Genomic DNA, 17,372 nt, shown 5'->3' with positions numbered 1-17,372 from the left:
CACACACACACACACACACACACACACACACACACACACACACACACACACACACACACACACACGGACCACCTCTGTCTCATATCTGCTGCTCGACAAGCTAATTTAGTCAATTACACACAGGTGTGATGCTAATTTCCCGGCGCTGGCAGCAAAGCTCCTGGAGGAGGTAAAAATAACGAAATTACACCCATCTGTCCTCCTGCCAGCGGGCGGCTCTCCCACTGGGTGTCTGCCGCTCCGCCAGCGCACAACACACACCGCCGAAAACACACACACACACACACACACACACACTGATAATGAAGCCGAGGACAATGGGTGACGTGTGTGTTTGTGTGGAGGTATCCGCGCCGCCGCCGCGTCTTTGTTTGAGGCTTTCAAAGGATCTCTCAGCGATACGCAGTGATTTACCCGCAGAAGAGGAAAAACACACTTTTTTGTGTTGGGGGGGGGGTGTGGGTGGGTAATTATTATGTGAAGCTGTGGGAAATCATTACTGGAGATCAAGGTGAAGCTAAGCTACATTAGCATCACCAGGCTAGGCTCGGAATTTCTATTTCTTGTTTCCTTTTGATTTAATTTCTTCAGTTTGCAGGGGGGGGTCAAAGGTCACTGGGACCCCTTTTTTTTTTTTTTTTTGCCTAAGAATCCAGAATCTGAATCCTGATAAAAAAATTTCACACAAACGTCTCCGAGGATGAAATGATGAAGCGATGACACTTTATTTCCCAAAAAGGGTCAAGGGTCAAACGATATAATCTCCTGCAGAAACACGTTTCTGCCCATTATTCAATTCCATAACTGGGGGGGTCACGAGGGGTCGCCGCCGCAATACGACACATTCTGACTTGCCGGGGGGACTCCAACCTATATGAGGTGACTGTATTGTGAGCACACAATCTAAAGATGATTTGTTCCAGAAATAAAACCGTACAACAGGCCGTCGTCACCAGGCAGCGGCGGCGAGCACCATTATCCGGGTCGGCGGCGCCGTCACCCGCCTGGACCCCTCGGCGATCCAAACACGATTTTCAGGAGATGTCATCGGCGCGTCTCTGAGGTCTTCCCACCCTGCCAAGAAAAATAAATTGGTCCTCGCACATAAACCTCCTCATCTACATCCCAGCCGTCACGCCGTCGCCGCCGGCGACGGAGGACGTGTGACGAAGGCTGCTATAAATGTTAGATTGTTCCAGGTTCTCGCGTGTGTGTGGACGGGCCTGTCAGCCGTCCGTCACGCGGCAGCCCCGCCGAGACCCTCCCGGTCCCAACCAATCAGGGTCCAGACGCGCTTCCCGGTCTCGACCAATCAGGGTCCAGACGCACCGCCGGGGTGAAAAGTGAAGAAAACCGAATCCCAGGTGACGCAGCTGCAGGTTCAGGTGTGGGTGGCCCGTGTTTGCTGCCTGCGAGTCATGTGATCAATCCAATTACCCAGGGTTCATAGCGGCACACCTCAAACATCTCTGCTTTGATGTAGCGTTAGCATCTTATTAGCATCCGAGGAGCCCACAGGTAACCCCGCTGATGTCACGGCGAGGGAGATGGCCGGGCTTCATTATCCCCCACCACCTCCTGCCTCACACACACACCCACACACACACACACACACACACAGACACACACACACACACACACACACACACACACACACACACCCACACACACACACACACACACACACAAAGACACACACACACACAGACACACACACACAGACACACACACACACACACACACAGACACACACACACACACACACACACACACACACACACACACACAGACGACATGAAGTCAAATTAAATGACCGTGTTCCTTGTTATTTAGTCACACTTTCAATATTCCTGCGTGTGTGTGTGTGTGTGTGTGTGTGTGTGTGTGTGTGTGTGTGTGTCTGTGTGTCCAACAGTTCACAGCGAATCGTTTCTCTTTTTTCTTCTTTTCATGGAGTTTCTGTTCTATTGTTCTTTTTTATTCCAGAACAACAAAACATTGTGTTCATTTTCTTTCTCTTGCTTCTCTTCATTATTAACTTTTCTTCATTTTCATGTTCAGATTGATTTCTTTCATCCTGCGTTATAGAATCGAGCCGCTAAATACGAGAAATAAATGACTAAAATTTGTTTTATGCAGCAAAATCATTTAAAATGTCAGGAAATATTAAAATAAAAATGCTAAGATTTTTTTTAAAAAAGTTTTCAAATCCGAGGATTACTGTCAGATTTAAATCTTAAAGTGCAGGATGTTTGCTAACAGGTTCGATTCGTCAGTTAAAACCGTTTCATGTCGCTGCTGCAGTAACTTCCCATCACACTGCCCCCAGGTGGACAGAACGTGTTATTGCAGGTTTGAATCTGACCTTTTTAAAGACTTTTCCGTCCTCCAGAGTGAAGTTTTCAGTTCGAATCCCTCTCCGTCCACCTCAATGAACTCCCCTCAGCCAATAAATATATAATAATCACGTGATCAATAAATGATGAGCCCTTCCATATGGAAACAGAAAGAGGCCTCCAGCATTCAGACCGTTCCGTCTTTCATGTTCCCCCCATTCAGCCGCCGTCTATGCATCCTTTAATCAACCTCACTTTTTTCCTCCACTTCCTCCCCAGACCGACCAATTGCTGAGCTCGGATTAGCATGTGACAGCGGCGCGAGGGAGGAGAAGAAGCGAAAAAGGAAAGAACAACCGGGAGAAAAGAGGAGCAGCGCTGGGGGGGTCGGGGGGGTGGAGGAGTCGGTAGAGACAAAAGTCCAGCTGTGAGATGAACGTGAGGAAGAATGGAACGGATGTCTTCCTCTTTTCTGGTGGGGTGGGGGCGCCTCCAGAGCGCAGGCGGGGGCATTACCATGTAAATCACACCCAGAGGCGCGCGGGAGCGTGTTGCACAAACACAAACACCGGCACACACTGCGTCTGATTGGCTGCTTTTCTCCAGCCCGCTATTTTGATGAAGTTGGTTATTTATTGGCTGATGAAATTACGTTTAATTGCTTATTGGTATTTTAATTAAGTTTCTTTCTCGGCGGGTGTTTGAGTGACTTTTTTGGATTATTTATTGGTATTTTAATGAAGTATTATTTGGTGGCAGACTCAGTGGGAGAGCAGCTGAAAAGCCATACACACAGCAGGTGGCCCAAACACACACACACACACACACACACACACACACACACACACTGCAGGCATCACATACACATGATGTCATGTTAACACGTATCTATCGATCTGGAAATGAACAGATGAATCCAGAAACTTCCAAAACGTTTTTGAATTCAACCCCAAATACATCCAACTTTGTGTTCATGACTTCTTTTATTTTAATGGTTTACAGTGATTTTTAATAATAAATTATGGTAAAAAATGATTGTTTTATTTGCTTGATGGTGTAATTAACCTACCGGTGCATGTAATTTATGAAGCTGAGTCCTAAAAGAACAACAAGGAAGTAAGAATCTGGTTACGACAAAGGGATGTTTAAAGTATTTGAAATGTTTTAAATCCCCACCGATATATTTGAACAAGCTCACGTGAAAACCTGAAAATTATTGTTTTATTGTGGAATTTCCTCAGGTTCCTGCTAGTAATATTTTAAAAATGTGGTAAAATGATCCGTTTTTACTTAATCTTAAATTTATAGAAAAGAATTCAAACCCAACACAAACACATCCAAAAACAGTCACTTTAAAGGATGCTGATGATTTAATGTGTCCGTAACACAGGCCGTCCCATAATGCACTGCACAAGTATGACCAAACTGAAATCATTCAGAGGTTAACACCAAACGGTCCAGGATGTTTCCCTGATGTCTAGTAAACCTCTAAACACCGGTTTCATAAAAATTTTACACAATTTTTAATCCATAAAATGTGGGATTATTTTCTCAGATCTTCAGAGACGTTACGACATTTAAAGTTAAATGTTATTTATTTGTTTGTTTTCCGAGAGTTTGTGTATTCCTCTGAAACAAACGACACAGATCGATACTAGCAATGACCTCCGGGGGCAGCGTTAAACTAAACACCACAAAGATGTCTGAAGGAGAAGAAGAAGAAAGTTCTTGTTTAAATGTAGAAGAAATGGGAGTTTGGTTTAGTTTAGTTTAGCTTAGCTTAGTTTAGTTTAGCTTAGCTTAGTTTCATTTCATTTCATTTAGTTCAGCTTATCTTAGCTAAGTTGTGTTTAGTTTAATTTAGCTTTGCCTACTTTAGTTTAGCTTATTTTATCTTAGTTTAATTTAATTTAATTTTTTTTTACAAGATCAAGGTGTGTGTGTGTGTGTGTGTGTGTGTGTGTGACCCGCTTCTCCACGAGGTCCTCCTGTTTCCTCCCTCACCTACTTTACCCGTGTGTCCTCCCCCATCCCTCCCTCATGCTCTCTATTTCCTCTCCCCCCTCCTCCATTTGTTTTGTTTCCTTCCTGTGTGTGTGTGTGTGTGTGTGTGTGTGTGCTGTTAGTGTTTTCATTGATGTCGAGGCCTTGCTATCAAACATGACCGTCACTGCTCTAATTCACCACTAGAACACACACACACACACACACACACACACACACACACACACACACACACACACACTTACACACTTGAGTGAACATCCATAACCACACACAAACTCACATTCTTGCTTTAAAGCACACAAACACACGGATTAACAGTCAGGTCTGCAAACACACACACACACACACACACACACACACACACACACACACACACACACACACACACACACACACTGTGAATGTAATATTGATTCCATAAAGTCGTTTTTGTGTAACATGTCACATGACATTAGCATCAGGGCAGCGAGCCGGACACGACTCGCACGCAACGCTGGGGGAGGGGCCAGGGGGCGGAGTCATCTGGAGGCAGGGCGGGGCTGAGGGTGGAAGAAAAGATGAAAGGAAAGAGGGAGGGATTGAACGTGTGTGTGTGAGAGAGAGAGACATACCCTCAGGCATTTCATCCAATCTGTAAACTTGTATGTTTGCATATCACACACACACACACACACACACACACACACACACACACACACACACACACACACACACACACACACACACAGACACACACACACACACAGACACACACAGACACACACAGACACACACAGACACACACAGACACACACAGACACAGACACACACACACACACACACACAGACACACACACACACACACACACACACACAGACACAGACACACACACACACACACACGCACACACACACACACACACAGACACACACACACACACACACACACACACACACAGACACAGACACACACACACACACACAGACACACACACACACACACACACACACACACACACACACACACACACACACAGACACACACACACACACACACACACACACACACACAGACACACACACACGCACACACACACACACACACACACACACACACACACACACACACAGACACACACAGACACACACACACACACACACAGACACACACACACACACACACACACACACACACACACACACACACACACACACACACACACACACACACACACACAGACACACACACACACACACACACACACACACACACACACACACACACACACACACACACACACACACACACACACACACACACACAGAAAACACCCTAAGAGGAATAAATAAACAACCGGATACATTAAAGTAAACCAACACATGTGGACCGTACCATTCAGGGGGGGTTACACATTAAAACACATGTGATTCTTTCTCTTTGGACATGATTCAAGCTAACCCATTAGCCGCTGTTAGCATCGTTGCTCATGTTAGTTTAGCATGATGGTAATCCACTCTAATCCGGGTCGGATATTTAAAACAGAACCAAAACCAACACAAAACTCTTTTTTTTGTACTTCCTGAACTCAATCGATTCATTTCTCAAAGCATCATGGGAATTTTTTTTTTATTCATTTTTACAAACTGGAGACGATTAATCTCTTTTACGGCTGCAGAACCTTTAATTTAATCCGTCATTCTGCGCAGAAAACACTCATATCAATCTGGTTTTTCCCGATCGGCGCCGTTGTTCTCGCCGCCGCTGATTGTCGACATCGAGGTGTCTTTGTGTCGCCACGGCGATCACAGCCAGCCGTTCTCCATAATTCATTTTTCACACCGCTAAATGTCTCGCGTTTCGACGCCGTTTGACATCTGAAACGCTCCCGACAACGACAAAAAAAAATTTTTTTACACCTCAAACTTGATCCCACAATGCCGCCGTCACTCCTCCTTAATAATGATTAATTGTCAGTTAAACTCAGCGCCGCCGAGCTTTCTGGGAGCTGCAGGTGCTAACAGCCGCGGCTAATTGGGCCTCAGAGCCAATTAGAGGCAGGAGGAGACTGACAGCATTACTCTGATGAGCTCCATAAAGCTGGCAGACCTGCGGCGTCGCAGTTTGAGGCGCTCATCTGCAAAAAGACGAGGCGGCGCCAGGAGGAGGCTGGCATCCCAGAATGCACAGCTTCACATCCGTCAGGTGTTGGGCTTGTTCCTCGCTCCATCCTCGTCTGTTGTTTGTACAAAAAAAACCATCAGGATGGAGGGGCGACGTCATCGTCGTCACCGGACGGCGAACGAAATGAAATTTAAATAAAGTTCATTCAAAGTTGAAAAAAGTTTTACAACTTCTTCAATTACCACCCAAATATTTTGTGACGTGTTTCCATCTTTTATTAAAAATGATCTTTATTCATTTAAAATCCTGCATTCACGGAAAAAAGTTAACTTTTTAAAAACAGTTCAAGTTAAATTAAATGAAATTTTTTAAAAAAATTTAAAATAATAAATTGTTGTAATTTTCCTGCCAATTTAATAATTTCTTTTCTCTTTTCATCAGTTTTCCGTTCGGTTTTCTCCTTTACTCCATCCCTACAGGTCCGTTTTGTATATTTCTGTTATAAAACAGCCACTTCCTGTTTACTCCACTCAGCTTCCTGTTTAATTTTTGTTCAGTTTTAAAAAAAATTAAACTAAATTAAATTTATAAAAAAACATATTTGTTGTCGTTTTCTTGTAATTTTTTTTTCTCTTTCTTTCTCATCAGTTTTCCAGAATATTTCTGTTAATAAATGGCCACTTCCTGTTTACTCCACTCAGCTTCCTGTTTGGCTCCCACGTCCCGCCAAAATAAAAAAACACCACACATTTGACCCCAGATTGTGGCCCCTGACATCTAGATGTCATCGAAGATCCTCCAATATCAACTGCCCCCCTCCCCCCCTTTACCCTGGGCGGTTGCTAGGCAACACAGTCCCTTTATAATCCATTTACCCGTTACATGCAAATATGTGGACAATTAACCACTTCTGTTTGCATAATAGATTTGAGAAAAAGGGGGGGGGGGTGAGGTATTTAACTCCCAGTTCATCTCATCCTGCCTGGCGACACAAAGCAAATAGGGTGGGGGGGTGATATGGGATGGGTGGGGGGCAGATAGATAGGGAGCACCAACCAAATAATTTCCACTCGCACTGCAATCATCACAGCTTCAATACTTTAATTCTTTTTTTTTTTTTTGTATTTGTTCACTTGACTGCAACACACACAAACACACACACACAAACACACACACACACACACACACAAACACACACACACACACACACACACACTAAACCTTGTAATTACCACCCTGCGCGGCGCTCAGCCTCCGCTCAGCTGCTATTGATGTGCAGATGAAGATGGCCGCCGCCGCCGCGTGTTTTTTTCGCGCTGAAAGAAAACCCGTGTTTTGGTTGGGCTCTGTCAACCGAACAGCTGGATTGCCATTTTTCACTCAAATTAGATTTCGGCTGAAGCACCGGCGCTGGGGGGAATTAAACGGCGCAACAAGAAGCAGAAGGAGAGAGCATCCACTTTCTCTCTTTCTGTCTTTTCATCCTCTCCCTAATTTGGTAGCAAAAGAGGGTTCAGAGCAGGGCGCCGTGGCAACCGGAGCTCCATCCCTCCCATCCCTGCATCCCTGCATCCCGACTCGTCTTTTGTGGCGTCTGACGCATCCTCTGTTCAAACAGGAATCACTGAATCTGCAGGAAACTATCACGTTTAAAAATACCCCCCACCCCCCGCTTCCATTATTCCCAGTTAGAAAGGTTTTAATAGACGCCATTCATGCGGCGCCGTTCTATCAACATGTTGGTGACGGGGTGGGGTGGGGGTGGGGGGGCATTTACACGTCGCACGTGTGAAACCGGCTTTCGTTCGGTGGCTGGGGATAAATAAATAAAAGCAGAGCTGCAGCTTTTTTTGACGAGTTTTACTTTGAAAAGGTAGGAGCAGACGTCCAATCAGATCACAGGGATTAAGAGCGGCGTTCACATCCGTTTACATCTGGTGCCGGCGGTCAGATCCAGATTAAAATGCAGGATCACGTCAATTTAGTTAATCTTGGATTATTTGTGTTAAAATGTTTGGAGGCGGGGCTAGTAGACGAGGGCGGAGCCTCCATCAGTTTGATTCCGGTTTGTTTGATGCGTAAACCCGACTTATCCTGGTCCTGATCCAACAACCTGTGGCGATCTTCGTCTCAAACGGGAAAAGTGAACGCCGCGCTTGAAACCGATGACATCACTTTTAGCGCCCATTACCACTTCAGAAGTTTTTTCCCACCTGCCCGTCTTGTTATTGTCATCCATCGTTGGAGCGTGACCCCCGCCGCCTCCGGCGGGCCGCGCCACGCAAACGGGTAATTTGTCGCCGAGGCGATGAAGCTATCATTAATGTTGTCAAGCTCGGCCGCTCCGTGATGCTCGACGGATTAGCCTCGTCGCGGCGCGGGTCGGCAGACATAATCACAGGTATGGCGCCATGGCAACGCCTCTTTCCTCACACCTGACAGCGGGACGTTTGACCGCCATCAGTTCAATTCCCGCCCGACACGACACCTTTTGACCGGCGCGGAACTAGGCGCCACACGGCTGCCTTTCATAGACGGAGGGGGGGAGGGGTAACACGTAAACAACAACAGGTAAACAACTGAAAAAGACACGTGATGATAAACATGTTTACTCGGACTATAGAAAAAACCTCCGTCTGTGCGGGCGCTAATGCTGTTAGCATCGCTGCTAATCTGGAGACGGGACACAGGTGATGTGGGGGACAGGTGACGGGCGTCTGGTGACATCACGCCCCCCGCGGCGACACGCAGGTGAGAACAGGATCAGCGCTGTCGCATTTTCATTGGCCGCCAGTGATAATAAAGGATATCCTCAGGAGGACGTGAAAAAAAATGATTTCAGTGATTTTATTGTGAAAGGACAAAACAGGAAATTCATTTAAAAGAGCAGAAACATACAAATTAAACTGATTATTTTACGTTTCATTTATTTATCTACTTTAATTGTACTTCAGGTATTTCCCTTCTGTGCTCCCCAGCGGCCTGTAGATGGCAGCAGAGAACAGTGAATGATGGGGGGGGTTCATCTGATCAGAAAATGAAATTTAGCTTCAAATATTCTGGATTTAATTGAATTTTTAATATAATTGTTATGAATATGTTTAGATGAGAAGAAATAATTAAAACTTAATTTAAACATTGTTGATGTTGTTGTTGTTGTTGTTGTACGCTGGCGGCTGTGCAGCAGTGTGACATGTTGTGTTGTGTTTACAGTCAGTGGGAAACACCAGCGCTATAAGGAACAATAGTTTAATACATCCACAGCTAAAGCAACACACACACACACACACACACACACACACACACAAAAACACACACACACACGCTGTCACTGTGTTTGTGGTTCAGACACCAATTATTACACAGCACCAACCTTCATCCAATTATTATCCAATACACACACACACACACACACACACACACACACACACACACACACACACACAAACACACACACACACACACACACAGACACACACACACACACACACACACACACACACACACACACACACACACACACACACAGCTATTATCATCTCTCTTTATGTGACGGCAGTGAACAACAAGAATTATACACCTTAATTAACTAGGCAACATGTCAGTGTATTTATAAAACGTACTGACACACACACACACACCCACACACACACGCACACGCACACACAAACACACACACACGCACACGCACACGCACACGCACACACACACACACACACACACACACACACACACACACAGATTGCAATACAGACAATGTAAAATGAAAAACCATATTGATTATAATTTGTGTATTAATTACATGGTTAGATTAATTTTATCTAAAAATCTTAGCGATAAAATCTAATCTATAAAATCCAGCGTTGATATCTGAGCCTGGACCAGAATTAAGGACCAGAAACCTGCGGATCAAACCCTCAGGTTTGATCTCCATCCGTATCCGTCGGAAAACACGGTCGCCACGGTTTTCGGGAGGATCAAGATGCCATCGCTGATCAACCATAGAAAAAGAACAAAGACGTAGACGACGCCCACTGGAAGTTGTTTCGCTTCCTTAAGCCACTCCCACTGGTCGCGTTTGCAGAGTTGTGATTGGAGGTTTTCCCATCCTGGAATTCTAGCATCGTCTCGGTCGCCCGGAGACACGACATGAAACCGTTTGGGGCAACAAAACCAGGAAGACATGGAAGCCGGTCCATAAAGACATCAAAGCCGATTCATCAGACATCAAAGTTGGCTCATCAGACATTGTAGCTGATCACACATCAAAGCTTGTATACCGACATCAAAGCTGGCCGGACAGACGTCAAAGTTAGTCACACAGACATCAAAGATGGTACGTAGACATCAGAGTCGGTCCATTCGACATCAAAGCTGATTCATCAAGACATCAAAGTTTGTCCATCAGACACCGAAGTCGGTCACATAGACATCAAAGCTGGTATGTAGATGTCAAGGTCGGTCCATTAGACATCAAAGCTGATTCATCAAGACATCAAAGTTTGTCCATCAGACACCGAAGTCGGTCACATAGACATCAAAGCTGGTATGCAGACGTCAAGGTCGGTCCATTAGACATCAAAGCCCAATTGCCTTCATGCTCAGGCTGAGAAAAGGAAATGTTTCAGCCGGTACCACGTCATCACGTCACGTGTTTTTCTTGCGCCATGGCGTCGCCATTGCTTCTCCCCTCGACACACCGACAAGCCCCGCCTCCCTCTCCTTCCCCCCGCCCCCTATTGACTCGCAGCCATCTGTCTGGTCTCCGTGGGGACGCCGCGGAGGAAGCAGCAGGAGGACGGAGGTAATTTAACAAGTTGCCACATGTTTCCAGACGGCGAGGTGAAGGAGCGCCGGCGCTTTTAATTACACCTGGATGTGGAGAGAGAGAGATGGCGTCCCGACTCGTCCCGGGGAAGGCGTTTGGTTCCGACTGGGGGAACGACCCCCGCGTGGATCTGGAACCTGGAGTTGTGGTTTTTGGTTCTTTGTCACGGCGCCTCGTGAATTTAGCTTTTAGCTTCGTCCTCCTCTTCATCACGTCTCCTTGGACTCGCGTCCCAATCCCTCCTCGCCACGCCGTAATTGGCCTCGGCGTGTTTTTCTAGCCGTGTGTTACATTAATTATCACGGCAATCAGACCGGGAACAATATGGCTTTATTTGTTCCGGTGGGAGAGCAGCTTGTGTGTGTGTGTGTGTGTGTGTGTGTGTGTGTGTGTGTGTGTGTGTGCGTGCAGACAGGTGATATTCACGCGTGTTTTAATACAGCTGAGCACTCTTACGGCTCATTATAAGCTCTAACAAGGCTTCGTAGCCGGATGCGAGCCCATCGGGAGCAGCTGAGCACCCTCCCTTCATGAAGACACACACACACACACACAAACACACACAACAGTGACTCGATTTGTGTTTATTCCGCGACGCCTCAAACTCTTGATCGTCTCATTAAGTGGCCAGAAATATGTGGACACCTAAAGCTAAACGTTAGCTTTTCGTTGTCCGACTTTCTGCTGGTGCGACTTCGCCGTAGCGGGAGATAAATGCAAATTATCCACAACTTCTAGGTTCATTTCTGATTTTCCATGTGGTTTTATCAGCTACCACTACCCATAATGCACCTGGACATGATGTTTTGATGTAAAAAAATTGATTGGACGCTCTCTTACGATCACAATTTCTTCAAGATTTTTCCGAAATCCGTAAGAAAAAACACGTAAAGTCTGAATGAAATCTTACAAGCGCTAGAAAAAACAACCCTTTTGTGATTGAGATCACCTGATTAGCCCCGCCCACCTTGTGTGGCGTTGGTTGAGCAGAGCGTACATTTTCTGGAGCTTGTTTTCCATCATAGAATTGTACCTTCTTGGTTGTCATAGCGATGCAATGCAAAACCGTTGGGCTGTCCTTGGCCATCAGAAACAGGAAGTGTGCTGCTGTCAAGAATATTGCCGCTAAAGCAAAAATGGCAGCTGATCGGGCAAATATAAAAAATAAAATCACCACCCTTAATAAAATAAAACTATAAGGGTATCAGATGCTTTTACCTAAATGGAAAACCCAAACAGGTGATTCGTTCTTGCAGAACCAACCCAGAACCGTGAGGCTGGATCTGCAGCTTCTGGTCGTTCCTCCTGTGGCCACTAGGGGGAGATGTCACCGCTTCCCTCGGAACAAATGACGCCGCTGTTTTTATTTGGTGGACAGTTTTTGGAGGACGATTATTCAACTCATGTTGTACAAACACATTTCACACACAGACACACGAACACACACACACACACGAACACACACACACACACACACACACACACACACACACACACACACACACACACACACACACTCTGTGCTAATGAAGCCGAGCTGCAGCTCACACTGTTCTGGTGTCTGTCAATCAAGTCCTTCCTGTCGGCCTCCTCACTCCACTTCCACACCCCCCGCCCCTCACACACACTCACACACACACTCACACGTGTACAGGAGAGTACACGCAACACATACCCAGTGACACACACACACACACACACACACACACACACACACACACACACACACAAACACACACACACACACAAACACACAGCTGTACCTTCCTTCTAATGATTTCAATGAAAAGCCTGTAATCTGACAGCAGGATGATGAAAGGAAGAGAGGGAGAGTGTTTCAGCGAAATAACAGAGAAATAAAACACAAAAATGAACAAATAAGATGAGAAAAAACACACAGAAAGAGACAAAATGATTTTGCCGGTGAAAATATATTTGTTTTGTAATTCTCTCTCTATTTTGTGGGTTTTATTTTGGCCACAGTCGCCGTCGTGTTGGAACAATAAAAAGGGTTTTTTTAGGGCGCGGAACACATGAACATTTCCACTAGCTGGTCGGATGTTTGACGCTCGACAGGAAGGATGACAACTTTAAACCGATCCTCCGTCCAGCTTTTAGCTCATCTGGAAAAAAAGGGATTTTAAACTACAAACGAGATAAAAAAACACAAAAATAAAGAAAAAAAAAGACTGAATTAAACAGAGAATAAATACCGAACTTTATATATTTACATAAAGTTCTTAATTCAATCAAAAGTCCTTCTTACACACACTTTTGTTAACATATGCTAACGTAACGCTAACGCTAATGAAAAACGGCGTAAAACTCAATCTGTAGCGTCTTAAAAAAAAAAAAGAGACTCATGGAGATAAAACTTTATTACCACCTTTGTTACAGCCGGCTTTTATAACCTGCTTGTTTACGGTGATATAAAATAAACTATCGGTAAATAACAGCCCGACAAACAACAAGGAGACCGGGGGGAGCAGCAGAAAAATCGACGTTTTCTACAAGAGTGTTTGTGAAAACACCCCGAGAAGGTCGTCGTCGAGGGTGACAGTTTTATCGCTCGACGCGTCACGAACGGATCGTTATCTATTTATTTATTTATTTTTATTTATATAATTTATTTATTTTATTTATCTTATTTATTTAATTTTATTTATTTAATTAATTTATATTATTTATTTTACTGTTTATTTATTTTATTTGTCTTATTTAATTTTATTTATTTATTTATTTGTGTTATTTATTTTACTGTTTATTTATTTTATTTATTTATTCCAGGAGGAAAACCAGTTTTAGATTTCACTTTTTGGTGCGAATGCAATTTGTTGTGTGACTCAACCGTTTTGCTTTGACAATACTTCATTATGGTGGCGACAATAAAGCAAAAAACAGCGTCTGAGAGACAAACAAGGGATGAAGGAGGGAGGGATGTGATTGGTGGAGGCTGTTTGGAGACAGATGAGCGCTGAGCTAACAAGCTGAGCCTCCGGCTCTAATTAACCGTCCACCAGACGTGGACACGACGACGCTCCTGCAATTAAAAACACACACACACAGGATTTAAGGTGATGTTTGGAGGCGAGAAGTTTTTCTTTTTTTTGTTTTTATTCCGTTCATAAATTAGCAGCCGTCGATGCCGCGGCGCCGCTAGCGCCACCAAGACGCCTCCTTTAAGTCCGAATCGTGTCGCGTCGTTCTTCACCTGCCAAAACAAGACACCAACTTCGCCAGATGGCGAGCCGTCGTCTCGTTTTTAACAAACAGAAGCTTTTTCGACGTAGCGTTACCGCGTATGGCCACTAGAGGGCGTAGCTCGGCTAATTTTTTTGCCAGCTAAATGTATAGCAACTTCTAGGAACAGTCGGGGGAAGTGCCAAGAAAGACGTTTTGGATTTTAAAAAATGATTTGCGATCCTTTTACAGAAGTCTGCGACACCCGGTCTCAGCAGAGCCATCAGCCGCCGCCGCCACCGCCGGCGTCTGGAGAGTTTTCCGACTGCTGCTCGGGGCCGACGCCCTTCCATCACCGCGTCCCCCCGGAGACGGAGCGCCCAAGACTTTGACAGACTAATTATCACACATCATGCTGTAATAAACAATTACCTTTACTTTACCCCCCCGCCCCCCTCCCTGACTGAAACAACAAGACGACATGGAGGGAATTATGGACTCACCGCCTCACTGCTAATTATTATTCCAGATAGAGGTGTGTGTGCAATGATAAGGACCGATGGGACGGACAAGGGTTATTATGGCTCTCTGTGGACACACACACACACACACACACACACACACACACACACACACACACACACACACACACACACACGCTAATTTACAGCTAGCAACTGTAGACTTGCTTCTGTCCCGGCGGGCTCTATTATTGTGTGTGTTGTGCTGTGTACCAATTACCCCCCCCCACACACACACACACGCACACAGGGTGGAATAACATGCAAACACACCGCTAACAAGAAAACATCCATAATAGCACACAAACAGCCTGACTGTGTGTGTGTGTGTGTGTGTGTGTGTGTGTGTGTGTGTGTGTGTGTGTGTGTGTGTGTGTGTGTAGCAGGGTAAACAACATGAAACACAAATAAAGCAGTACAATAAACACACACACACACACACGTGTGCAGCCTGTTCTTTCTGTGAACACGTGTAGCTACCGCGGCCGCTAGGCATGATGGGCCGGCCTTCAGATAACCTCGTCTGATTGGTCGACTGAGTAGAAGCAATAAAAAACAAACAGGACAGAGGTGTTTGTCATGACATCACTTCAACGCGTCATCGATCGATCGACCAATCAGAGCCGGGCAGGAAGCAAATACCTGTCGTGTCAACGCTACGTGTGGCGCCGCCGAGGGTCAGGTGTGTTGGCAGGTGAGGACGAACTGATCACACACACACACACACACACACACACACACACACACACACACACACACACACACACCGTGAGTCACCATCAAACACATTCAGAAATCATGTGTTTGTGAATTGTCTAAATTGTAAACAAGTGTTGATTATTTAGCGTCAGGTTCTAAGTGTGTGTGTGTGTTGTGTGTGTGTGTGTGTGTGTGTGTGTGTGCGTGTGTGTGTGACCGGTGGGAGGTGTGTTTCTTAAGCACAATCACTCTAACATTCATAACAGCTGATTATGACCACTTCAGCCCCGCCTCTTGTTGATTTTCCTCTTGTTGTTGTTGTTGTTGTTGTTGGGGGGCGGGGTGGCGTAAATATTGATTATAGACAAACAAAAGCACGACTCCACATCCTGGCTACAAGATCAAACATTATTCTGATGGGACAGATCTGAAGACTTTTAATCCGGATTTAAAAGTGAAGCTGGTCATGATGCATTCAAGGCTTTCTGTAAATTCCTGTTTCTTTGTAAAACAGATTCCAAACCTCCGAGGCGCGGCTTCATTTTATTCCTCTTTAACGGCTCTATGTCTTGTCAGTTTAGACGTGTAAAGTGAAATGAAAGCATTAGCGCTACAATTAAAAACAAAAGTAATGAGTTTGATGATTAGCATCAATACGCGGGTCGCACGTGCGACGCACGCCGAGCGTGGCGATTGGACGGGGGGTTGTGGGGGGGGTTTGTTTGTGCACGTTATTTTTAAAAGTTCATTAATGAGTCGGCAGCCAAAGGTCTCCTCAGGAGAGACGGCGTCTCCTGACAGCATCTGTTCAGCCGCGATGCCTCCGAATAAATTACCAAACCTGCTATATTTAACCTCCTCCAGCGGCGGATGGCGGCCGCGTCGCACCTGAACGCACCACGTCACACCTGAACGCACCGCGTCGCACCTGAACGCAGCTCCCGGCTGAAAGTTCAGGTTTGGAGACAAAGGAAAAAGGTCAGCAAAGTGGAAAGTCTCCGGCTTCAGGAGGGCGGAGCCTCCGATCGACAGGCGGGAGAATCCAGAGGGTCGGGATTAACGAGGAGCGGCCATCTTGGATTAGGAGGTTCTAAAATGTGGAAGAGTTGGACTGTTTGGAACGCACAAACAGATTCAGGAAAATCCCAAATTGTAATTATCAAGGCTGGCAAAACGGGATTAAAGATCAATTTGCAGGTTTCTCATTGATTGATTGATTGATTGATTGATTATCATCACGCCTCTGAAACAGACGCATAACCAACAATGAAGAAAAACAGACAGATATTACTACAGATATTACTACAGATATTACTACAGGTATTACTACAGGTATTACTACAGGTATTACTACAGGTATTACTACAGATATCACTACAGGTATTACTACAGATATTACTACAGATATCACTACAGATATCACTACAGATATCACTACAGATACTACTACAGATACTACTACAGATACTACTACAGATATTACTACAGATATTACTACAGATATTACTACAGGTATTACTACAGATATTACTACAGGTATTACTACAGATATTACTACAGATATTACTACAGATACTACTACAGATACTACTACAGATACTACTACAGATATTACTACAGATATTACTACAGATATCACTACAGGTATTACTACAGATATCACTACAGATACTACTACAGATATTACTACAGATACTACT

General features: G+C 45.0%; 1 long non-coding RNA gene across 2 annotated transcripts in view; it reads right to left on the bottom strand.

The window, feature by feature from the left end:
- Positions 1–701: 701 nt before the first annotated feature.
- LOC137611397 (uncharacterized) overlaps positions 702–17,372 on the bottom strand; it is a 19,903-nt gene continuing 3,232 nt past the window's right edge. For both annotated transcript variants that reach the window (XR_011038619.1, XR_011038618.1), the window contains exon 3: positions 702–1,074. This is a non-coding gene — a long non-coding RNA (uncharacterized lncRNA). The remainder of the gene's footprint in view (positions 1,075–17,372) is intronic.

Source organism: Antennarius striatus, chromosome 17, assembly GCF_040054535.1.
Source record: "Antennarius striatus isolate MH-2024 chromosome 17, ASM4005453v1, whole genome shotgun sequence".
NCBI classification, from domain to species: Eukaryota; Metazoa; Chordata; class Actinopteri; order Lophiiformes; family Antennariidae; genus Antennarius; species Antennarius striatus.
The sequence above is the reverse complement of the archived record's forward strand: the minus strand, read 5'-3'. Positions and strand labels throughout refer to the sequence as shown.